This window comes from Panthera tigris, chromosome B4 (assembly GCF_018350195.1).
Source record: "Panthera tigris isolate Pti1 chromosome B4, P.tigris_Pti1_mat1.1, whole genome shotgun sequence".
Classification (NCBI taxonomy): Eukaryota; Metazoa; Chordata; class Mammalia; order Carnivora; family Felidae; genus Panthera; species Panthera tigris.
The window spans coordinates 64,014,205-64,039,171 of NC_056666.1; the positions used below are offsets into that span (position 1 = coordinate 64,014,205).

General features: G+C 36.9%; 1 long non-coding RNA gene across 2 annotated transcripts in view; it reads right to left on the reverse strand.

Annotated features, from left to right (window-relative positions):
• Positions 1-1,527: 1,527 nt before the first annotated feature.
• LOC122240326 overlaps positions 1,528-24,967 on the reverse strand; it is a 63,996-nt gene continuing 40,556 nt past the window's right edge. For both annotated transcript variants that reach the window (XR_006219877.1, XR_006219876.1), the window contains exon 7: positions 1,528-1,653. This is a non-coding gene — a long non-coding RNA (uncharacterized LOC122240326). The remainder of the gene's footprint in view (positions 1,654-24,967) is intronic.

The window sequence follows — 24,967 nt, forward strand, 5'->3', positions numbered from 1 at the left end:
TAGCCATTTGAGTCCTGAGTCATCCATTAACTTGCTCAGTGACCTAGAGCAAATCACTTACCCTGAATGACTTGGGACGTTTTTCATCTGTTAAATAGAGATAGATTGTGTAAATACTTGATGGGGCAAGGTTCAGAACATACACACCAAAATGCTGTACCAACCCCCGGTCTGATTTGTTCACCTTGGAATCATAGTATGATGCCACACACATAGCAGGCTTTCGTGAAATCCATGTAAAAGAGAAATCGATGTCCCCCCCCTGCGGTATTAGAAGAGGTGGAAGGTATGTATCTTCAGGGTTTGTTTTTATGAATGTATGTGTGTGGAAAACCAAAAGCCAAACACTTATGAAGAGGGGAAGGACACGGAGAACTGTCTGGCAAAAAATTAAAGGTGAATACCTGCCTGATCTGTCCCCAGATCTTTAGGTGCTGCAAATTATAACCTTGGCCCCTTTTGTGCCCTCATGTGCTCATTCACTTTGGTAGATTCATTTATTCAGAACTCGTTTATTGAGCACCTACTAGGTCCCAAGCCCTGGTTTAAGCATGGTGGTGGCTAAGATGATGAGGTCCATACCATCAAGTAGACCATCATCTTAATAGAGAAATGAACAGAAGCAGATCATGGTGCTGCTATATGAGGTTAGAGGTATTAAGGCGAGTGAATATAGAAGGTATAGTGAAAGTCCAAATAAGGGAGCCATTGTCTCTGGACAGATGGAGCAGAGTCATCTGGGCTCATAGAAAAAAGGGGTACTTGAGCTTGGTCTTAAATGTGAATGTCTATTGAATAAGGATAAGGAATAGGAAAGAATGGAAAGCAAGTGAAGTGTAGGGCACTGGGGATCATTTCCTATAGGCTGATTTATAGGAGAGGATGTATGAGAGGGATGCAAGGGAAAACCTGAAACCACATATCCTGAGACAGAGTATTTCTAAAGTATGGTTATAAATTAATGTACAGGAAAACCTTGGTTTGTGAGCATCATTCATTCCAGAAACATGCTTGTAATCCAAAGTGCTTGTATATCAGACTGAATTTCCCCATAAGAAATAAGAAATAAGAATTTCCCCATAAGAATCAGATGATTCATTTCACAACCCAAAAATATTCATGTAAAAATGATTACAATACTGTAATAAAATACAAAACAGTAAAGAAAATATAAAGAAAAATAAATTAACCTGCACTTACCTTTGAAAACCTTTGTGGCTGGTGTGAGGGACACAAGAGAGAGGAGGGTTACTGTGTAGCATGACTTTCACCATCACTAACAGAATCACTGCTATCTCTTGGCTCAATGGGATCTTTTTCTGCATGGGGGCCTTTGTGTATATGCTCACACAGATGTCGACTACAGTACAGCATCAATAAACTCTTGTCATATACTGTATTTAATGCAACTGGCAATAAGGCAGCTGAGGAAAGGGTCTATCTGCAGGCAGCCTGACCTAGAATGAAGCAAAGCATTCGAAGCTTACTCTTGTGTGGAAAAGCAAAGGACTGTCCATCGGTGCTTTGAAGTGACAAAAAATACACTAGTGCCAGTTGTGGGCACCTTCCAACATTCTGAAAAATCACTGACTTCTGCCAAACACTATGGCCTGAGATGGAGCATCCGAACATGGGAGTTGATCGCCTACAATCCTGCAGTGAGGAGGAGAGAGAGAGAGAGAGAGAGGAACTATTGGCTCAGTAGTGATCATGTGACATTCAGCATCATGTACTACTTGTATTGCAAGACACTGCTCATTTATCAAGTTAAAACTTACTAGAAATGCTTGCCCGTCGGGGTGCCTGGATGGCTCAGTCAGTTAAGCATCCGACTTTGGCTTAGGGTATGATTTCTTGGTTTGTGAGTTTGAGTCCCACATCGGGCTCTGTGCTGGCCACTCGAGGCCTGGAGCCTGCTTCTGACCCTGTGTCTGTCTGTCTGTCTCTCTGCCCCTCCCCCACTCACACTCTGTCTCAAAAATGAATAAGCATTAAAAAAAATTTTTTTTAAATGTTTGGTCATCTTGCAGAATACTCACAGAACAAGTTGCATTCCAAGGTTTTACTGCATTTTATATTAAAATTTCTTCCAATATATTAAATTTTGTATTTTTATGTAATTTAATTTTCATAATATTCTTGGAAGAGTAGACAGTATTTCCATTTGTAGACTGAAGAACTGAGGTAATCCAACTCAGACAATTTGCTTAGGGGAATTACTGATTATAAATCCTATGTCTTTAAAAAATTTAAATAGTATCAAATATACAAAAAAACCTGAAAATGTAATACACAGAACTTTTTTCCCTGGTTGATTTGATAATAAGTTGCCTACCTGATCCCCCATCATCCCTGAATATTTAGTGCCTGTATATATATTAAACTAAAGACATTGACCTACATATTCATAATACAACCATCAAAATCAGGACATTGAATTGATTACAACATCTAATCCTTAGGCCCCACTCAGGTTTTACCAGTTGCCCCAGTAATGTCCTTTATGGCAAAAGGATCCAGTACAGAATTGCCACTTGCTTTTAGCTGCCATATCTATCTCGTCTCCTACAGTCTGGAATACAACCTTAGTCTTTCCTTGGCTTCTGCAATATCCTTGACACTTCCAAAGATTAAAGACCAGCTGTTTCATGGAAAGGCTTTCAATCTGGGTTTGTCTGAGGTTTTGTCATGATTGTGTTGAGTTTAAAAATCTTTGACAGGTATATCACAAAACTAATATCGTTTCTCTTCTAATTGAATCTTACCAATCATAAGATTGACTTATTGCTCTTGGTCTCATTGCTAAGGTGATTTCTGCCCGACTTCTCTACTGCAGATTTGCTTCTTTGTAATTAAGTACAAAGTATTTTGTGGTCAAAGTACTTTGAGACTATGTATATATGTTCTTTCTCATCAAACTTCACGTTTATTTGGTTGCACTCCTGTGTATTCCTCATTTCCTAGTAAGTTTGTATTTGTTACATCCTTTCAAGTTGGCTTTGGTTCTTTTTTGGCAAGTTCCCATAATTCTCTGAGCACTTCTGACTGGCACAAGGCGTTCCAAGATCGTCGTGTTCTTCCCTTTCTCCTCAGTACTGGAATCCATACTGGAACCAGTAATGCTCCAAGACACCCTGGTTCTTCTTAGTGGAGAATGGTATAGACAAACCAAGATCATGACTATTGGGATGTCAACTGCTCCCAGGTCTTCTCAGCTAGGGGAAGATATGCATTTATATACATATGTATGTATGTACACACTTTACATATTCTCTATCTAAAAACAATGAGCCATTCACACAGATATAGCCAGGTGTAATCTGATACCACAGGGTTCATTCCAGTTTTCTCCCTTGCCATATTTGCAGCTTCTTTCAGAAAGTGGATATTCTGGCCGCTGTTATCTTTGATGCATTTACTTATTTGGTCAGTCCTGTACTTAACCAGTCTCCCATTGCTGCGGTCACCTCTCCTTCTGATACACTGATCATGTTGACCCCAACATGTGGATACCCTTTTGACTCAGTGTGGGGTTGGCTCTATTTTTAAGCGTGGCAAGTCTGAAAGCACTAGGTTTAGGTCTCTTGTACTTTGGGTAAAGCTTTGTGAAGGGGTAATTGAGATCTTACCTGTACTCTCCTAATCTTAACTTGTATATTTTTTGGTCAGTTTTTTTCATGTAATTAGGTTTCTTTTTGTTTTTGTACTTTGTATAAAATGATATACATCATTATTGGACAGCTTGTGGCATATTACATAAATATTATACCTAAAATATATACAAGTAGTGAAGCCATGTTTGTGTAGCAACATAAAATGCAAAGATGGTAAAACCAATTTTGTCTGTAATCCTCATTATCAGAGATTGCAGTATAAATTAGAATATTGCACAAATGTGTGATTCTCTAATTTTAAAATTAAAATTATAGCAAAGACTTTACTATTGGTGTACTAGTTTCTTTTGATTTATAATTGTGTTATTCCTTAAAATTCTTTTTTCTTTCAAACATGCATGAGGAAGAAATTACTAATTAAGGTCATGCGTATGTTTTAAAGATAACAGTAACAGGGCGTCTTACTTTCCTGAACTGCATTACTTTGGAAATCCTTCACAAGCAAGTCAATTTGTTGGAAAGTAGAGCTTCCTGGACATTCCTTTCTTGTGTGCACTTATGTGTTTTATAGGAAGCTTATGTAAATGTGGACACCCTGAACAGTTGTTGACTGATCCCCACATGGATTGATTAGAAGCACACTGATGTTGAAGTTCTTTTACATTTTTGTTCCTTTACATTTTTCATTCATAAGTCTGTCCTGAAATAGCACCTCTGGGAAGCCCTCCTTTTTCACTGTTTTTCAGTGACTTGAGGAACAATTTTATAGGAAAAGGTTTTACATCTCTGCCTGTTATGCCTGATAATTCTGGTGGAGTTGGGAGTGTCAGTATGTACCAGACAATATTCAGATCTCATCTGTCTTTCTTCGTGAATCTAGAGATCACTGTTGCATCCATGAGTGGGCAGATCACTGTTAATTCAAAACAAGTTAACAAATTCATTTGTCTAAGAATGCCATGTTGCAGAAATTATCAGTACAAATGAAGGTATATCAGTTTGTGAGGTACAGTTACACTGGAAAGTAATACAGTTGGCTGGATTGGTTGGATTTTCTACTTTTTAGAAGCTAGGATCCTGAAGCAAAAAAGGTAGAGAACTTTGAGGACCAAATGGTAGGTGAATCATTTGAGTATTCTCCTTACTTTGAATTCTAGCCCATCATTGCCCTCTGGAACTATATGACCCTTAATAGCTGAAAGTGTCTTAACACCTTGTGGTAAAGAATGCACTAAAATAATTTAACTTTTTATCATGGAAAATACCTACTTTGCAGAGGTTTGAAAAGGGTATAACCTCCAGCTTTATCACCCAACTTTGACAATTAACATATGGCCAAATGATTTTAAGTTATAAAGTTTTCTTTTTAAGTTTGTTTACTTATTTTGAAAGAGAGAGAGAATGCACACATGTGTGTTGAGGAGGAGCAGAGAGGGGAGAGAGAGAATCCCAAGCAGGCTTCATGCTGTCAGTGCAGACGGATGTGGGCCTCGATCTCACAGTGACATCATGATCTGAGCCTATATCAAGAGTCTGACGCTTGATATAGGCAACTGAGTCACCCAAGTGCCCCAAGTTATAAAGTTTTTAAAAAACTCTTTGAATTTTAATGAAATGGGACTCACAACTTTTAGTCTGCTATATTCTCAGAACTAAAATAATTTATATTTAGAGTGATCATGCATATGTAAACTTTGTCTAATAGGGAAAATGAGACATTTCCCTTGAATTCCAGTTTATCATTGCCTTAGGTACAATTGATTCCACTTCTCCCTTTGTTTTGTAAAATCATTAAGATTACTTTCTGGAAAAAAAGTTTTCCCCTAGGCCTAAACAGTAAGTAAAAGAAACAAAAAAACCTGAATACACTGATGATTGTTAGTTACCTGAATTAATCAGAAAGGTTCAAGGTGATATTTTGCATAGCAAGATTCCTTCCCTTCCTGACTTTTTGATATCCTTCTTTCCTGTCTGCACAGCATATCCTCAGAACTTTTTTTCCATTTTTAAAAACTGTGGTAAAATACACGTAACATAAATTTTGTTGACTTCACCATTTTTAAGTGCACAGTTCAGTGGTATTAAATACGATCATGTGCAACCATCACCACCATCCATCCCCATAACTCTTCATCTTTTATAAAATTGAAACTCTACACCCATTAAACATAACTTCCTATTCTCTCCCTGTACTATGCAACCTCTGGAAACCACCACTATACTGTGTCTCTATAGTTTTGACTACTTTAAATGCTTCATATAAATGGAATCAAATGTGACTTATTTCACTCAGTATAATGTTCTCAAGTTTCATCCATGTTGTGTCATATGGTAGAATTTTTAAAAAATTTTTTTTAATGTTTATTTTTGAGAGAGAGAGAGAGCAAACGAGGGAAGGGCAGAGAGAGAGAGAGAGAGAGAGACAGAATCTGAAGCAGGCTCCAGGCTCTGAGCTGTCAACACAGAGCCTGATGTGGGGCTCGAACTCACAAACCACAAGATCATCATGACTGGAGCTGAGGTGGAACACTTAACTGACTGAGCCACCCAGGTGCCCCTAGAATTTCTTTTTTAATGCTGAATAATCCATGTGTGTATTTACCACATTTTGCTTATTGGTTCATCTGTCAGTGGATACTAGGCTTGCTTTCATGTTAAAGTTACTAGGAATAATGCTGCCATGAGCCTAAATGTATAAATCTCTCTTTAAGACCCTGCTTTCAATTCTTCGGTTGTATATCCAGAAGTGGAATTGCTGGATTATATGGTAGTTCTATCTTTCACTTTTTTTTTTTTAAAGGAATTGCTACAGTATTTTCTACATTACACACTTGCATTAAAAATATACAAGGATCCAAATTTCTCCAGACCCTCACTAACACTTGTTTTCTGTTTTTGTTTGTGTTTGTTGGTTGGTTTTTGGATAGTAACAATCCACATGGATGTGAGGTGGTATCTTGTAGTTTTGATTTGCATTTCCTTAATGATTAGTGATGTTGATCTTTTCATGTGCTTATTGGCCATTTGTATATCTTCTTTGGAGAAAGTTGCCCATTATTTTTTTTTAAATTTTTTTAAACATTTATTTATTATTGAAAGAGAGAGAGAGTCAGAGCGTGAGCAGGGAAGGGTCAGAGAGAGAGGGAGACACAGAATCTGAAGCAGGCTCCAGGCTCTGAGCTGTCAGAATAGAGCCTGATGCGGGGCTCAAACTCACGAGCCGTGAGATCATGACCTGAGCTGAAGTCGGACACTTAACTGACTGAGCCACCCAGGTGCCCCAAATGTTGCCCATTATTGAATTAGGTTGTTTTTTGTTGTTATTGAGTTTTGGGAATTCTGTATATATGCTGGATATTAATCCCTTATCAGATTTGTAAATATTTTCTCCCATTTTGTAGGTTGCCTTTCTGTACTCTTTTGAATAGGTCTTTTATGCACAAAAATTTATTTTCATGAAGTTTCATTTGTCTATTTTTCTTTTGTTACCTGTGCCTTTGCTTTGCTGTCAAGAAATCATTGCCAAATTCAATGTTATAAATCTTTTGTCCTATGTTTTCTTATAAAAATTTTCTTGTTTTAGGTCTTAAATTTAGGTTCTTGATCCATTTGAATTCTTGCATCTGGTGTTAGGTAAAGGTCCAACTTAATTATTTTGCATGTAGATAACTAGGTTTCCCAGCACCATTTGTTGGAAAGACCATCCTTTCCCCATTGAATGGTCTTGGCATCCTTGTCAAACATTCGACCATGTATGTGAGGGTTTATTTTTTAGCTCTCTGTTCTATTACATTGGTCTATATATCTTTATGACAATACCACACTGTTTTGATTATTGTAGCTTTGTAGTAAATTTCAAAATCAGGAAGTGTGAGTTGTCTAGTTTTGTTCTACTTCAAAGTTGTGTAAGCTATTTGGAATCCTTTGAGATTCCATATGAATTTTAGGATGGGGTTTTCTATTTCTACAAAAAAAAAAGTCATTGGGATTTTGACGGGCATTGCATTGAATCTGTGGATCAATTTGGGTGGTATTGACATTTTAGCAATATTAAGTTTTCATATCCAAGAGAATAGGATGTGTTTCAATTTATGTCTTTTAAAATCTTTTCAGCAATGTTTTATAGTTTTCATTGTACAAGTATTCCTCCTTGCTGCTAGTGTAAATGTATTTTCATAATTTTTTTTCAACTCATTGTTTATAGAAATGCAACTGAGTTTTGTGTGTTGACTGTGCTGAATTTAATTTTCATTTATAACAGGTGTGTGTGTGTGTGTGTGTGTGTGTGAGTGATCTGTAGGGTTTTATAAATGGCCAGTAGGATTATTATCTGCAAACAGATAATTTTACTTCTTCCCTCATTTTGGATGCTTTTTATTCCTTTTTCCTGCCTAATTGCTCTGGCTAGAAATTCCAGTACTATGTTGATTAGAAGTGGTGAAAGCAGGCATTCCTTGCCTTTTTTTCTTATCTTAGAGGAATAGCTTTTAGTCTTAAATGAGTGTGGTGTTTGCTATGGGTTTTTCATATAAGGCTTTTATTATGTTGAGATTGTTTCTTTCTATTTTTAGTTTTTTGAGTATTGTCATGGAAGGGTATTGAATTTTGTCAAATGCTTTTTATGCATCAATTGAGATGATCATGTGTTTTCCCCCCTTCATTCTGTTGATGTGGTATTACATTAATTTTTCATATGTTGGACCATCCTTGAATTCTAGAAATAAATCTAACATAGTCATGATAAATAATTGTTGCATTATGTTGCTGAATTGTTCGCTATTTTGTTGAGAATTTTTGCATCAGTGCTCATTGGAGTATTGGCTGGTTAGTTTTCTTGTAATGTCTCTTTGGTTTTGGTATCAGAGTAATGCTGGCCTCCTAGAATGAGTTAGGAATTATTCCCTCTTTGATTTTTTTTTTGAAAGTTTGAGAAGGATTGGTATTCTTCTTTAAATGTTTGATAGAATTCTCTAGTGAAGCCATCAGGTCCAAGGCTTTTGTTTGTTGGGAGGTTTTTGACTAATGATTCAATCCCTTTACTGATTATAGGATTGGTCAGATTTTTTCTTTGTGATTTAGTTTTGGTAGGTTTTGTGTTGTTAGGCATTTGTCCATTTCATCTAGATTATTCAGTTTGTTGGTATAGCATTGTTCATAATACTCATCCTTTTTATTTCTGTAGAATTGGTAGTAATGTCCCTACTTTCATTTCTGATTTTAGTACTTGGAGTGTTCTGTTTTCTTCTTCGTTCATTTAGCTAAAGGTTTGTCAGCTTTGTTCATCTTTTTGAAGAACCAACTTTTGGTTTCATTGATTGTCTTTACTTTCTAGTCTCTAATTTAGCTCTGCTCTGTATTATAGTTCCAGCTTTCAGTTCATTTTGTTCTTCTAGCTCATTATGTTGTTATAGGTTGTTGATTTGAGATTCTTATTTTTTAATGTAAGCAGTTACAGCTGTAAATTCCTATCTTAGCATTGTTTTTACTGCATCCCATAAGTTTTAATATTTTGCTTTCATTTTCATTATTTAAATATTTTCTGATTTCCTTTGTGATTTCTTCTTTGATCTGTTGGTTCTTTGAAAGTGTGTTCAATTTCCACAATTCCATGAATTTTCCAGTTTTCCTTGTTTTATTCTTAACTTCATTCTGTTGTGGTCAGAGAATATACTTTGATATTTTAAAAAAATCTTTTGAGATAGGGCACCTGGGTGGTTCAGTCAGTTAAGCATCTGACTTTGGCTCAGGTCATGATCTTGCAGTTTGTGAGTTTGATCCCCACATCGGGCTCTCTGTTGTCAGCGCAGAGCCTGCTTCAGATCCTCTGTCTCCCTCTGTCTGCTGCCTCCCCTATGCTCTCTCTCAAAAATATGTAAACATTAAAAAAATCTTTTGAGGCTTAATTCATTTCTTAACATATGGTCTGTCCTAGAAAATGCCCCATGTGCAGTTGAAGAATATGTATTCTGTTGCTGGATAAAGTGTTCTGTATATGTCTGTTAAGACTAGTTGGTTTATTGTGTTAAATCTTTGATTTCCTTACATCTGACTGGTGGTTCTATCCATTATTGCGAGTAGAATATTCAAGTCTCTAACTTTTAGAACTTTTTATTTCTCCTTTAAGTCTATCAGTGTTTGTTCCATCTATTTTGATGGTCTGTCCTTAGATACATAAATGTTTATAATTGTTATTTTCTTGCTGTATTGAACCTCTTATTATATAATGACCTTTTTTTAATTTCTTGTAACCTTTTTTGATTTAAAGTCCATGTTGTTTGATATTAGTATAGTCACCCTTCACTTTTGGTTACTGTTTGCATGGAATATCTTTTTTTCCCCATCTTTTCACTTACAAACTTTTTGTGTCTTTGGATCTTAAGTAAGTCTCTCAGACAACATATAGTTGGATTGTGTTTTTTATCCTTTGCGCCAATGTGACTTTGTTTTTAATGTTTATTTTTGAGAGAGAGAGAGAGAAAGAGAGAGAGAAAGCGTATGAGAGGGGGAGGGGCAGAGAGAGAGGGAGGCACAGACTCGGAAGCAGGCTCCAGGCTCTGAGCTGTCAGTGTAGAGATTGACATGGGGTTTGAACCCATGAACCGTGAGATCATGACCTGAGCTGAAGTCAGGCACTTAAGCGACTGAGCCATCCAGACATCCCATGCCAATCTGACTTTTGATTGGAGAGTTTAATTTAAAATAATTATTGATAAGGAGAAACTTATCATTGTGCTGTTTCTATATGCCTATGTGCCTTATAGCTTTTTTTGTCACTGATTTCCTGCATTACTGTCATCTTTTGTTGACTTATTTTTTCTTTTTTTAAATTTATTAAAAAAATTTTTTTAATGTTTTTATTTATTTTTGGGACAGAGAGAGACAGAGCATGAGCAGGGGAGGGGCAGAAAGAGCGGGAGACACAGAATCTGAAGCAGGCTCCAGGCTCTGAGCTGTCAGCACTGAGCCCGATATGGGGCTCGAACTCACGGACTGTGAGATCATGACCTGAGCCGAAGTTGGATGCTTAACCGACTGAGCCACCCAGTCGCCCCATTTGTTTTTTCTTTGTAGTGAAATGTTTACCTGCGTTTCCCATTTCCTTTTATGTATATTCTGTATTTTCCCTGTGGTTACGTGGAAATTACATTCAATCCTAAAGTTATAACATGAATTTGAATTAGGCCAGCTTAACTTCAATAACATACAAAAAAAAAAAAAAATCTCTCTTACAGCTCTATCTTCACTCCTTTGGGTTGTTAATGTCAAAAAATTACATCTCTGGGCATTATGTGCCCTAAAACAAACTAGGTTTTAATGCATTCGTCTCTTATGTAGAAAACAAGATTTTGAGTTATGAACCAAAGTTAAAGTAATACTAGCTTTTATATTGATAATTGTTTTTTCCCTTGATGGAACAGTATCTTAAATCATGTAGAAAACAGAAAGTTCAGTTATAAATCATTGTTAAGATAATACTGGCTTTTATTATTGCCATGTATTTACCTTTATTGAGGTCTTTATTTCTCTATATGGCTGTGAGTTACTGTCTAGTGTTCTTTTTATTTTACCATGTAGGACTCCCTTGAGAATTTCTTGCAGGGCATATCTAGGTGTCACAGACTCCCCAGCTTTTGTTTGTGTGGGAATGTCTTAATTTCTCCCTCACTTTTGAAAGACAGTTTTGCTGGATATAGGATTCTTGTTTGAGAGGTTTTTTTCTTTTAGCACTTTGGATATATTGGCCCACAGTCTTCTGGGCTCTAAAGTTTCTGATGAGAAATCTGCTTATACCCTTAATGAGGATCCTTTTTTGTGATGATTTACTTCTCTCTTGCTGCTGTCAAGATTTTCTTTGGTTTTGACTTTTGAAAGTTTGAATCAGAGTTCTGCCACAATAGTAGCTGCCCACCTCCTTGTCTGCACTTCTATGATCAGAAGCAGCAATCAGCAATGAGAGCATAGATCCTGAAATTTGGAGGATGGGGTCCTTTTGGCCCACCCTGATTCCTATAAGCTGTATGGAAACTACTGCCTGTCCTGTGACTGGGGTTGGGGAATAGGTTGCTGCTGTTGCACTAAGAGCTGAAGTTGACCTATATTGACTGCAGTTTACCACCCAACTCTTCCCCTGGAAGTTACAAGCCTTCAACCAACTCCAGAGTTCCAAAATAATTAGCATCAGAGAAATTCTGCAGAATTGTTGTCAGGTGAGGAGACAAGATTCCTGCTTCCTATGATGCCATCATCCCAGATCTTCTCCACAGTGAACTTTGTTTGTTTGTTTTTGTTTTTGAAAGACAGAGCATGAGCAGGAGAGGAGCAGAGGGAGAGAGGGAGAATCTCAAGAAGGCTCTGCACTGTCAGCACAGAGCCCCAACGTGGGGCTTGAACCCACGAGACTGTGAGGTCATGACCTGAGCCAAAATGAAGACATGGATGCTTAACTGACTGAGTCACCCAGGCACCCTGTCAACAGAAAGTTTTTGAAGAGCACAAGATCTTCCCACTGGAGCACAGATTGGATATAGCCATACCAGTACTCAATTCTATTTGACTTGGTTTAAAATTTGCTTCTCCTCTTCCCCCTTGGATCCACTCATTCTAGAATCTGATCTTGTAGCTTATATTGCCCTTTTATCATTCAGCTGTTAGCAGAAGACTTCATAAGATGAATATATCAAAATGGTGTTTTAGCTTAATTTTGAAGGATTGGTAAAATTTAGATTGGGAAAGGTGGGATAGGAATTGGGAAGGATATATTCTAGATCTCCGGAAAGTACAGAACTATATCCAATTAGAATAAAAGTAAATGCCTTTTTATGTGTTAACATGTTTTAAAGTATTGTCTACAATTCAACAATAACCTTAAGAGGTAGATATTGTTATCTCCTTTTTTGGTATAATACTAGTCTTTCTGGTACTCTCTTGGTTTCTCTCCTGGCATCTCTTCCTGTTTAGCATTGGTCCTGGATAAGTGTTCTCATTTGGTTGATGAAATCTGTGCTCATCCTATACAGAGAAGCAAAGTGGCATTCAGACTGATTAATCAGCTTGCCCAACTTACTGGGAAAGAGCCTGATTTTGGCTCATTATTTCAAATTCTAGTAAACAGTATTTTCAAAAACTGTACATTTTCCCATGATGTAGGACGCTTTATTTTATTTTATTTTTTATGTATTTGTTTGTTTATATGCTTATCATCTCCCTTGTTCTCTGAAGAGTAAGATCCAGGAAGCCGGGATTGCATCTGTTGTATTTACTACTGCACATCCGATACCTAGTATAACATCTGCTATATAATGTTGAATAAATATTTGTTGAATGAATGAACTCAATTACTTTTTTAGTAGGAGTTTTGGACTTGCATTCTAAAAATATTTATATGGCATTAATAAATTTCGTTTCCATCAAGAACAATTCCCAGTTTTTCTTCATAGTAGAGTATTGCCACCAGGGACAGAGTAGACTTGATTACTTTGAGTGTTTGTCTCTAATAAAAAGAACCTACTAAAGGTAAAATATGAAAGGACTATAAAAACTGTTTATTTTCCAACCTGTCAGCCAGTTGTTGAAATGATATTTATAAGCAATGGGTAGCATTGAGGAGAAAGAGGCATGTTGGTAATGGGAAGTGAAAGAGTGGTTCTCCCATATTCCAGGAGCAGAACTATGTAGCATCTATGTTCTCTTCTCCTTTTAACATAATCATAGTGTAAATGAGTAATGTGGGAATGACTTGAGGGAATGAGTGTATGTACCCTGTGCAGGTGTCTTTCCATTTTACCTCATTAAAGCATTAGTGTCACATAGTTTGCAATGCAAAAACTTAGGTTGCCCAAAAAACAGAGAGTGGAAATGAGCAGCTGCCTTTGTTCCTTGAGAGAAGTACTTTTTCTTTTAATTGTCAAGTTACTCTGTACACAAAGACTTTTTCCCATAGTAAAGGATTTCATGGCAACTTTTTGTTATTGGTTTAAAAAATATTTTTTAATGTGCTTGGTTTAATAGAGGCAACCCGAATTAATCCTGTGTGCCTGTCTTCACTATGAAGTTCATCATTTAATTTAATCCAGTGTATAACAATAAAATGCTGAGTCAGCATGCTCTCTAGGGTTTTTCTAGTTAGTTTCTTGAATTAAATCATCAGGGATTGTTAAACTACTCAATTGTCTCATAATAAAACATATTCTGAGCCTAAGACATAGAAACAAAAAAAAAAAAAAAACCGACCTTTATATTTATCTAAGTGAATGTATCTGAGCAACAACATTCACCATTTCTGAAAAATGTTATTAGAAAATTGCTAAAACTACTACACTAATCAAGAGTATAGAGTGCTGTTAGGGCAAGCAGAGTGAGCCCTAAATGTCATGTTGGACATAGAAGTTTCTTGTCAAAGGCAGCTTTGTGGATGAAATTAGGAAGTCATAAAATCATAATTCCACATTTTGTTTATATTCTCCTTTGGATTGATGTTTTGAATCTTAGTGTTGCCCCTCACCCCACAATGTATTCACTTCTCTGTGCTTGTCTTCCTTCAGGACTTTATCTGTGTAATTCCTGGGTAGCTCATGGGTAGTGCATAGTGATTTGTAAAGACTGAATCTATTCTCTTCTGATGCTTTTATGGCAGTAAAATTTTAACATACATTATGAGAGGTTTCTGTGTTAATTTGGATCGCATTGATTCTGGCCTTTGGGTAGTTTCCTTTTATGCAAACAATGATCAGTATTCTATAGAAGGTCGCTCTGCAGATCTCTAGGGATTTCAGGTGACTATATAGTCATCTTTCATTCGCATCCCCTACTACCTATGAACTATTATTTGTTTAGGGTCTGCCTTCTCTACAGAATTAAAAGCTGCAGGAGGATAGAAACCACATTTTCTTCACTTGTATATCCTGATAGTCTGGAACATACTAGACACTTAATAAATATTTGCTTAAAAAATAAATCAGTAAATGTCAAAAATGACTGGCATGATTTTATAAATTCCATGTACTCTTGAGTATTCTTTATTATAGAATTCATGTGGTGTAGGATCCATGTGGTATAGATATATTTGGGGGTATCTGCCAGTCAATCTCTGAATTGCTGCTTCTCTCCCACTTTCCAAATGGATAGGCTTGAACTTAAGCTTCTGCCTAAGATGGGATAACTGAATTTACCCTCCCATCCAAAACAAAAAAAGCAACCAACCAACAAACAAAACAGACAAAAGACATGGCATAAAGTAATAAAGAACAATGATCCTGAGAATTGTTATCCCCGGGAGATGGGAAATAGATGAGGCAAGCTCTAAAAGTTTTATTGCCTTGAGAATGCTTCTAGTTCACAGCTCAGGAAGGGAAATCTTAGGAGGAGTGCAGAGGACTGAGTTGAGAAATCAGGGAGACCATTGTGGTTAGAATTTGTAGAATACTGATCATTGTTTGCATAAAAGGAGACTACCCAAAGGCCAGAATAAACCACCCAATGTAGCTTATAAGAAACAATGCTCAGTGCTCAAAGGGAATAGTACTTTTTCTGAGTCATGATGGGACCTTGGAGAGAATACTCAGAATGATTATGCCTTAATAGTGGAGAATTAAGTAGCCCTGGACTGAGCAATGCCTTGGATCTACCTAACAAATCATAAAAGCAAGACCTGAGAGGCACAGTTTTCAAGTGACTTCTAACTGCATCCTGGAACAAAACTTAAGAATATTTATAGGAATATAAAAATATCCAGTACCCAACAGAATAACATTAACAATGTCTGGCATTCAATCAAAGATTACTAGGCATGCAAAGAAACAGGAACACAATCCTTAATGAGGAGGATAATCACTTGAAACCAATCCAGAGGTAACAGATGTTACAATGATCAGAAGGCATTAAAATGGGTTATTGTAACTATATTCCATATGTTTAAAAAAATACAGATGTGAAGGATGAAAAAAAGACCAAAATAGAACTTCTGAAGACGGAAACTATGAGATGAAAAACACACTGGCTGGGAATAATGGCAGGTTAGACATTGCAGAAAAAAGACTAAGGAACTTTAAGCTTAATAGAAATTATCTGAAATAAAACATGGGGGTGGGGGACAAGAGTGAGAAAAAGTGAAAGGAGAGTAAGTGAACCATGGACAACTTTACACAGCCTGATACAATGTACTTGTAGTCCCTGAAGGGTAGAAGAAAGGGGTGGGAGACAGAAAAGAGTTTTTGAAGAAATAGCCAAAAAAATTCGAAAGTGATGGAAACAATAAATCTGTAAATCTAAAAATTTTAGTAAGCTCCAAGCACAAACACTAAGAAAGTTACACAGAAGCGTATTGTAATTACATTGCTCAAAATCCATGATAAAAGAACATCTTAAAAGCAACCAGAGGTGGAGCTCCTGGGTGGCTTGGTTGAGCATCCAAATTTGGCTCAGCTCACAATCTTGCAGTTTGTGAGTTTGAGCCCCACATTGGGCTCTGTGCTGACAGCCTGGAGCCTGCTTTGGATTCTGTGTCTCCCTCTCTCTCTGCCCTCCCCCATTTGTTCTCTGTCTCTCTGTCTCTTTCTCTCTCTCTCTCTCTCTCTCTCTCTGTCTCTCTCTCTCTCTCTCTCTGTCTCTCTCTCTCTCTCTCTCAAAAATAAATGAACATTAAATTAAAAAAATTTTTTTTTAATGTTTATTTTTGAGACAGAGAGAGACAGAGCATGAACGGGGGGAGGGTCAGAGAGAGAGGGAGACACAGAATCTGAAACAGGCTCCAGGCTCCGAGCTGTCAGCACAGAGCCCGATGCAGGACTCCAACTCAGGGACCGTGAGATCATGACCTGAGCTGAATTCGGACACTTAACCGACTGAGCCACCCAGGCGCCCCAAACATTAAATTTTTTTAAAAAATATATTAAAAGAAATAAATAAAAGCAACCAGAGGTAAAAGATACCATACATGTAGAGGTCTTTGACAGCAGATTTCATCTGAAGCCATGCAAGTGAGAAAACAAAGGAACAACATTTTTAAAGAACTCAAAAAAAAAAAAGAAAGAAAGAAAGAACAAAAAGAAAATGATAAACCTAGAATTCTATATCATCAAAAATATCTTTCAAAAATAAAGGTGAAATAAAAACATTTTAGACATTTTCAGTTTCAGACACTCAAAAGCAAAAAGAATTTATCACCGGTGGATGGGCTTCCAGGTATCCATTTGATTGGGCACAGATGATTTGATCACAAATAGGCAGACCTTGGGGTGCCTGGGGGGCTCAGTCGGTTAAGCGTCCAACTTCTGCTCAGGTCATGATCTCACAGTCTGTGGGTTCGAGCCCCGCATCGGGCTCTGTGCTGACAGCTCAGAGCCTGGAGCCTGCTTCAGATTCTATGTCTCCCTCTCTCTCCCCTCCCCTGCTCATGCTCTGTCTCTCTCTGTCCCAAAAATAAATAAAAACATTAAAAAAAAATTACAAATAGGCAGACCTTACCTGGGCCCAGCAGAATATTCTTCTAGGACTAATATTACCCTGTATGTTAAGTAACTGGACATTTAAATAAAAACTTAAAAAAATATTTTTCTAGGAATGTGGAACTTGAACTAAGAGAATCATGTTAATATGTGAAAATGAGGCTGACGTGCAGTAGCCCAGGGGAGGTTGTGAGCACAGAAGGAATAGTTAATGAAATAACTATTAATGAATAACAGAGGTGACAAGCAGACATTCCCATGATTCTTGGTGGTCTTCCAATTCTCAGTTCTAGTCTTTCTTGCGAGTGAATTTGGATTCTGCATTTGAATTCTGTGAGAAACCATTCTATCTTTAGAATAAATTTACCTCTTTTTAGCATACTTGTCACCAAAATCCAAATTTTTTTTGTTTATTTTAGCATAAATACACTGGGGTTGTCACATCTAGACATAAGAACAGAAAGAGTAGTCACTTGTGAGGATTTAGCATTTTTAGGCCAGTCATCTTTAGGATACCATGGTCTTTTGAGCTTTAAGACCTTGGATTTCTGTTGAGTCATGGGAGAAAAAGATGCTACAGCTTTTAAAGTTTTCTTTTTCACTATATAGAGTGCCCAGCCAGCCAGAAATTGTTGAAAAAATGAGGAAAACGGCAGCAAGTGCTTTGCAGTATTGGTGTAAGAGTCCAGGAGAAATTAGAGTTTTCTGTATGTACTATTTGCTCTTCTAGCATCCTTCACAAGATGCCCCTAAGCCCTGGTTGTTACTAATAGAATCTTTGACTTTTGCTTTTTCATTAGTCCTTAGTCTTTTTTTTAAAAAAAGTTTTTATTTTAGGGGCACCTGGGTGGCTTGAGTCGGTTGAGTGTCTGACTTCAGTTCAGGTCATGATCTCACTGTCTGTGAGTTCAAGCGACAGCTCAGAGCCTGGAGCCTGTTTCCGATTCTGTGTCTCCCCCTCTCTCTCTGCCCCCCACCCCCACTCATGCTCTGTCTCTCTTCTCCTCTCTCTCAAAAATAAACAAACATTAAAAAAGAAAAAGCATCAATGTGGTATATGCCAGCCTCTGAGTCTATACCAAACGATTGTTTTAAACAAGTTTTGGTTTCCATGTGTCCGTATTTCTATTCTAGTCATTAGGTATTAGGTTTTATTTTCTTTTATTTAATTCAACAGGATAATAAGCATGCTTTTGACCACATGTTTTGTTGGTAAATTGACTAGACTTCAACTTAGAATCTTAGAAAATTTAAATCTTTAAACAGTCGCTCTTTTTATAATCTTTAATGTTCTTGTTTCTAACAGTGTATCCTGTGATTCTTTGTATTTTTCTTCCCTTTTGGATGATGCAACAGTGTTAAAGTCTTTTATGAAGGTTCTGGTGATTCTAAATATCGTTTGGGGGTGTTTTGACCTACTTAGAATGGCTCTTTGTGCTATAGAGTGTGTTTATCCCCAGGGTAACTCTGCTACAGAATTTCCTCGTGTGAATGCATTGAAACTTCCCACTTGCCAGATCTTTTATTACATGAACACAATGAAGCAGCATGTGGCCAAAAAGCAGTGAGGGAGATTGCATTGTTCTTGACTTCCTTGAATTAGACATTTTATTCATCTAGTGTTGTCTACAGATTGTTTAACAGTAACATCGTGAACCAAGGTTTTGCAGCAATAGTTGCTCCCACATGTGTTAATTCTCAATATGTTTGCTGTGCATTTTGTTTAACAGCACATACTTTCAGATAAAATTTTACTTTATACTGCAGTTTTTTCAGGTCTATGGCTCTATTAAATATAACAATGTAATCCTTTTAGATATTTAAAGATGAGCTGTCAGGTCGTTGTATTTAAACTTACAGGATACATTTTCAGTGTTTGCATTTATTAATACTCCATATTTGTGGATTTGTGTGAATCCGCATGTCATTTGCTTGATCATTTCAGGGTTGGGTCATTTGCAGTAGACATTTTTACCTAACCATTTCCACTTTTAAAAAATGCAAGTAAATATTTACACAGAAATGAGAAATAATCACTTGAAATAAAAATAAGCAGGTCAGGTTCTGTTTGGTTGCTGTCAACACATGAACTTGAGGCCATGTGATGTTTGTTGCAAGTGGACAGTTGTGATGAATGTAGTATTTTTATGTACTTTGGCCTCTAGGAGGCAGCATGATCTAGTAAAATTTCTGCATCCGAATAAGAAAACAAGTTTCCTTTGTCATTTTCCTTTGTCATTTTAAGAACTTTTCAGTATTAGGGGCGCCTGGGTGGCTCAGTCCGTTAAGCGGCCGACTTCACCTCAGGTCATGATCTCACGGTCCGTGAGTTCGAGCCCTGCATCGGGCTCTGTGCTGACAGCTCAGAGCCTGGAGCCTGTTTCAGATTCTGTGTCTCCCTCTCTCTGACCCTCCCCTGTTCATGCTCTGTCTCTCTCTGTCTCAAAAATAAATAAATGTTAAAAAAAATTTTTTTAAAGAACTTTTCAGTATGAAAACATTTGCCCTCTGATTCATAAAGTTATATTGGGAACAAATAACAGCTGATAGTCACAGACTCCTAGAGAAGGAGATTTTGTGATTGTGTTGTTCTCTTTGTGAGTACTTAAAAAGGAAAAGGAATTATTGTGATTGCTAAAGTAGTCGCCCAACGATTGAGAAAGCAAAGAAATTGATAATTTTAATGGATGGGTACTTTTCCATTTACAGATCATAGTTTTCTCATGTAAATGCTCTGTGAGCATTACTGTTATTAATAGTTTGGGACTCATTTCTAGCTGGTATTTTTGCTAGAATACTATGTTAAGTGTTTAAATATAATTTGAATTAAATCATTGGCAAATGTTATAGCTCTCTTATAGCTATTATTAAAAGCTGTCTAAAATTGGGTGAAATTGAAGAGATGCATTATGTCAATATTTTCATTGTAACTTTTGAGTGTGATCAAAATATACTCATGACCTACAACTATTGCTGGCTTCAGGAGAACAGGAATTGTGAATGTCTTGTTGGGGGACAGTTGGAGAGCGGCCATCATTTATGTATTTTTCTTTTCCTGTTTTCATGGCACCTGAATAAATGCTATTTAGTGACTTGGATGAGAATAATATAGTAAAAGAATAATGCCCCTCCCCCTTCCTGGTTTCCTGGAATTGCTACTTTTAGGAGAATTTATTCTGCTAAACCTCAAAAGGTGGTTCAGAAGTCAAAGGAACTGGTGGGAAGATTTATTTATAACCTTATTTATGAGATTGGTATTATTTCCATTCATTGAATTTTGTGTCGGTTTCAACCCGAACCTCATAAAGTTTGGGTCCTACTCTTTTGACCTTGAATGTACTTAATCCAGAAGGAATTAACCAAATACTGAAAGAATTGATAAATGTGAAGGAAAATTAGAGTGCCATATATTCTAAAGAGGCCCAGTACTTTTTCCATAAAAGGATGCGGTCCTTTAAAATGGGTGTCTGGAAATATAATCTGGCATTTTCTCATTTGGATGGTCTGAGATTTCCGCCTCTCTTTTTGGATTTGACACACAAAGGTTTGCAGTCAGCTAATGAGCTGGGTTTCTTTTGGGTTAAATGTTGAATGTTTCTGCATTCAAAGGGTGATATTTGAGACAAAATGGAAATGGGGGAACACGAAGTGGTATAACCTGTTCTGATTTCTGTAATGATTAGGCATTTGCTTGAAGGGATTAAAGCATCGCAAAATCTTCAGATTTTAGAAAGCAAAATGGGGCTTCAATTCTCAACTTTTCATATATTCTACATTATGTCACTAAAAAGTTACTTACAGGAAAACGTAATTTCTACCAAGAAAAACAGTGTCGCAAAGTATTCTATTTCAACATTGTCTAGTTTCTTGTTGTTCTTTTAACTAGAAATCAGAGTTATATGAAGGAGAAGCATTGTGAAGCATGTTGTATTTTAGCCTAAGTGTACCTAGGATTTTTTTTGTCCATTAATGTAGTTTATGACCGTTGGACCTAAAATAATCATGCCTAAAAGTTGTGTCCTGGTCTTCGTAAGAGGAGGAATTGTAGTAGTGAGATTATTTTTCGTACCATTTACAACTGTCCTCATTTTGAAGCAAGTCTATCCAATGCATGCTATAAGTATACATCGTAAATATACTGTAGTGTTTGTAGAGTATGGGAGGAAATTTCTAATATCTAATTGCAAGAGTCTTCTGTAAGAAAACATGGCCTGTGCTTGGTTTGTCAAATATGGAATAAAATGTAGTGTTAGAGCATTCAGTGTGCTTCAAGGATGTCTACAGTGGACTGAGCCCTCCAGGGTTGTGTTTTGTGGGGATGTGTTTATGTGTGAGTACATGTACATGTATGTAGGCTGGGCTGTTTCATTAAAAACAGCTTATTAGGTACTATTAAAAATACTACATTGGGCACTTGGGTGGCTTAGTCAGTTAAGCGTCCAACTTCGGCTCAGGTCATGATCTCACAGTTTGTTAGTTCGAGCCTTGTGTCGGGCTCTGTGCTGACAGCTCGGAGCCTGGAGCCTGTTTCAGATTCTGTGTCTCCCTCTCTCTCTGCCCCTCCCCTGCTTGTGCTCTATGTCTCTCACTCAAAAATAAATAAGCATTAAAAAAATAATAAAAATATTGCTACATTTGTGCCCAGAACGGTATGTAGCATATATAGACAGAATGAACATTTCAGTGGAAACAGAGTCCTAGGGCTTAAAGGGACCCTGGAGAGTGGCAGTGCTTCGATCCTCCAGCTCTGCTCTCAGGAGCCGGGGTGAAGAGTTCTGTGTTAAAATTGAATAATTAAGTGATTAATAATTAAATTGAATAAGGACAGGGTTGCTTTCCTTTTTGTTAATTAGATGTAATGAGTAGAATTTCTTCATTAAAAAAATTTTAGCGCAATGTTTCTTTTAACCTTTGTCACTTCTTGCCATTTGTCTGCCTGAGAGTGCTAACTGAATTCACGGCGAAATCTGTGTAGATACATATGAATGCAAATTAATGGGAAAAATGCAAATAGCTCACTTTTTTGTGGCCTTGTTTGCTTGTGGCTATGATTTTCTTTCTTCTAATAGGTATAACATGGTTGAATTTTCTGGGGGTAAGAGTCCCCTGTGTGTGTGTGTGTTAGAACTGAACTTAGCCGGTAAATCAATATTCTATCCACAGGAACATGTTCTGCAAAAAGCGTTGTGAATTTCAAGTGTTCCATAACCCAGACAATGATCATAGCCAGTGATTTGGTCTGCTGTTTGTTCTTACCAGTGAAGCCCAGAGAGATTTAACGACTCCATTAAGGTCAATGAACAAAGATTGGTAGGGTTAGGGCTCTAAAATGTGGCTCTGACTTTATGTTCATTATTCTAGATTTAACAGCAGTACTTCACAAATATAACTGAATTTGGAAGGAGCTTTTTTGTTTTGGAAATATTCATCTATTCGATAACGTAATCTCTATTTTTACAGATAAGGAAACAGGTTTATAGAGTTTGAGGGATTTGCAAAGTTTTCTAAATGACTCATTAGAGGAGAAGCCAGGTCTTGTTCTGGAATTGCTGGTCCTTTCTTTATATAATTGGCTATTAGTAGGGGGGAAATTGTCAACAGGAATGATGACACCTTCAAAAATCTCTCCAGTCACCATTTCATTAAAATCACATTTTCAAGGATTTAAATGCAGGAAGAGCTGGGCCAGCTGATAGCCTTTTGAAAGAGATTTCGTTTGTAAATTGTGGTTTTGGGAGGATGTTTGACTCTTGCTATTATAAGGATCACAAACAAAATTCAAAAGTTTTTTTTAAGCCTTTGTCTTAATTTAAAAATTTTATGTCCTTCAACAAAAATAAAGCTTGGAAGAAGCAAGCATGCATTTAAAAATCTAAAAGTCTTTTCAAGGAAAATAGATAGTTTTGAAATAGAGTGTCTCAGATTAGATTGTACAGCTGATTGAATTTAGTGTCTTATTTATTCCTAAAATATTTTCCTGCTGTAATTTTTCTGTTCTTTGAAATTCTCAATTTGATATTTAAAAAAGTTCTTATTTTTGAAAAAAGGTCCAGTTAAAAACTAGATTATTGCTCCTATAGTGTCAGACTATAGATGTTCAGGTTGTTACTGGGACTCAGAAAGACCTAAGTTTGGGTGCGGGTTACTGGACTGTGTCCATCGTATGAAAATTCATTCAGCGTGGTGGGTGCACTGTCCTCTGTGAATATTGTGTTTCCATTAAAAATGGGGATAAATAAAACCCCTGTGGAGCAAATACATTTCTTGAATGGCTAATCTTAACTTTAAAAGTTTGCTAGTTGTCATTAGATGGAATTATTATTTTGCAGCTTTGCCAGCTATTTTTTTAACATTTGAAGATTTACATTTACATAAAAGTTGCATTGAAAATGTCATAATAATACAGCAGTAAGTGTTGTTTATAACAATTTGACTCAGTGATATAGCAGCTACTGGGAAGAAGTCACAAAATCTTTCCAGGCCAGTTTATTAAGTAAAAATGGACATTGGAATTTGATTTTGAAGGATTAGTAAGAGGTTATTGAACAAGGAATAAGGGAGGTTAGTATACTCTGGGTGAAGGAGATAACACCTACCTGACAAAAGGAGCTAAGAAGCATCCCAACCCCAGGCTTTCATAATACTTTGCATAAATCTCCATTAGAGTACTTTTCACATTATGCTGGAATCTTATTTATTTGATTATTGTGCTGGAAATCTGGGCAATGACTGGGTCTTTATCTTCCCCAATGCCTGGCATATAATAGATAGCCAATAAATTCTTGCTGAATGGGTGAAACTATGCAAGACCACGTGTTAGAAACATCTAACAATTTGGTGGGGCTCTAGGATAAGCCTTAGTGTGGGCATTGGTAAGAGGAAAAGCTGTGTATAGATGATATGAAGTTTTGGGGTGATGGGGGAGTTCAGAGCTGATGGCCAAGAAAGAATTCTTGGAAGTGGGCAGAAAGAGCTGCCCTGGGGTTGTGAAGAATGACTGGTTATATACCATGGAGTTGGGGGAGGTAAAGTAAAAAAGGAAGTTTTCAAAGAGATTTTCATAGGCTAAAGACTCACAGATTACTAGAGGCCTAGCTATTGTCAAGCTAAGGTTGTTTTTCCCTCTAGCAAAGCATCAACATTAAGACAGTAAGGAGTTCCTGGACTTTAGGCTATTGATGGGATTGCCTTTTTCTTTTAAACTGGTGAAGACTCTTATCAGTTTAACTATTTGTTTTCTTTGTCCTTTCCTGTTCTTGGGCAGCTGGAAGTGTCCAAGGAATATCACACATAGCACACTCCTGGGAAGGGGGTGCTAACTTGAACTTTGTCCTCAGTGTGCCTTATGCTCCCTCATCAATATCCTTCTCCATATCATAGACTTTGTATGCAAGGCTAAAGGGTTTGGATTTACCCTGTAAGGAGTTGTTGTGCCATGGAGGATATCTGAGAAGGGAGTGGGTAACATGATCAGACTTATAATTTAGAAAGGTAACAGTTTGAGGCCATGCAGAACATAGACTGGAGGAGGCTGTATTAAAAGTTTAAGGCCAATTGGGGTGTAAAGTGTGTGTATACTTGGGGATATGTAAGACAATCCAGGTGTTAGGAGAAAATATTCAAACTTCAATTTCTTTTTAAAAAATCTTTACCACATTTATAATGTATGCTGAAATATCATCTTAGTTATTGTGTATGTTGATAGTGGCTTCCTAGTCTGAATGTCCCATATTCACATCCATGTGGTAGGTAAGGCTTCCTGAAAAGAGAAAGGCAATTCTATGACTCAAAAGGCATGGCAGGGATTTTTTCTTTGTTTGTTTTTTGCTTTTAGTATTTTGCTGAACTTTTTTTTTTTTTTTTTTTTTTTTTGAGAGAGGCTGGGGTGGTTGGGGGTGGGGGGAGGGCTTA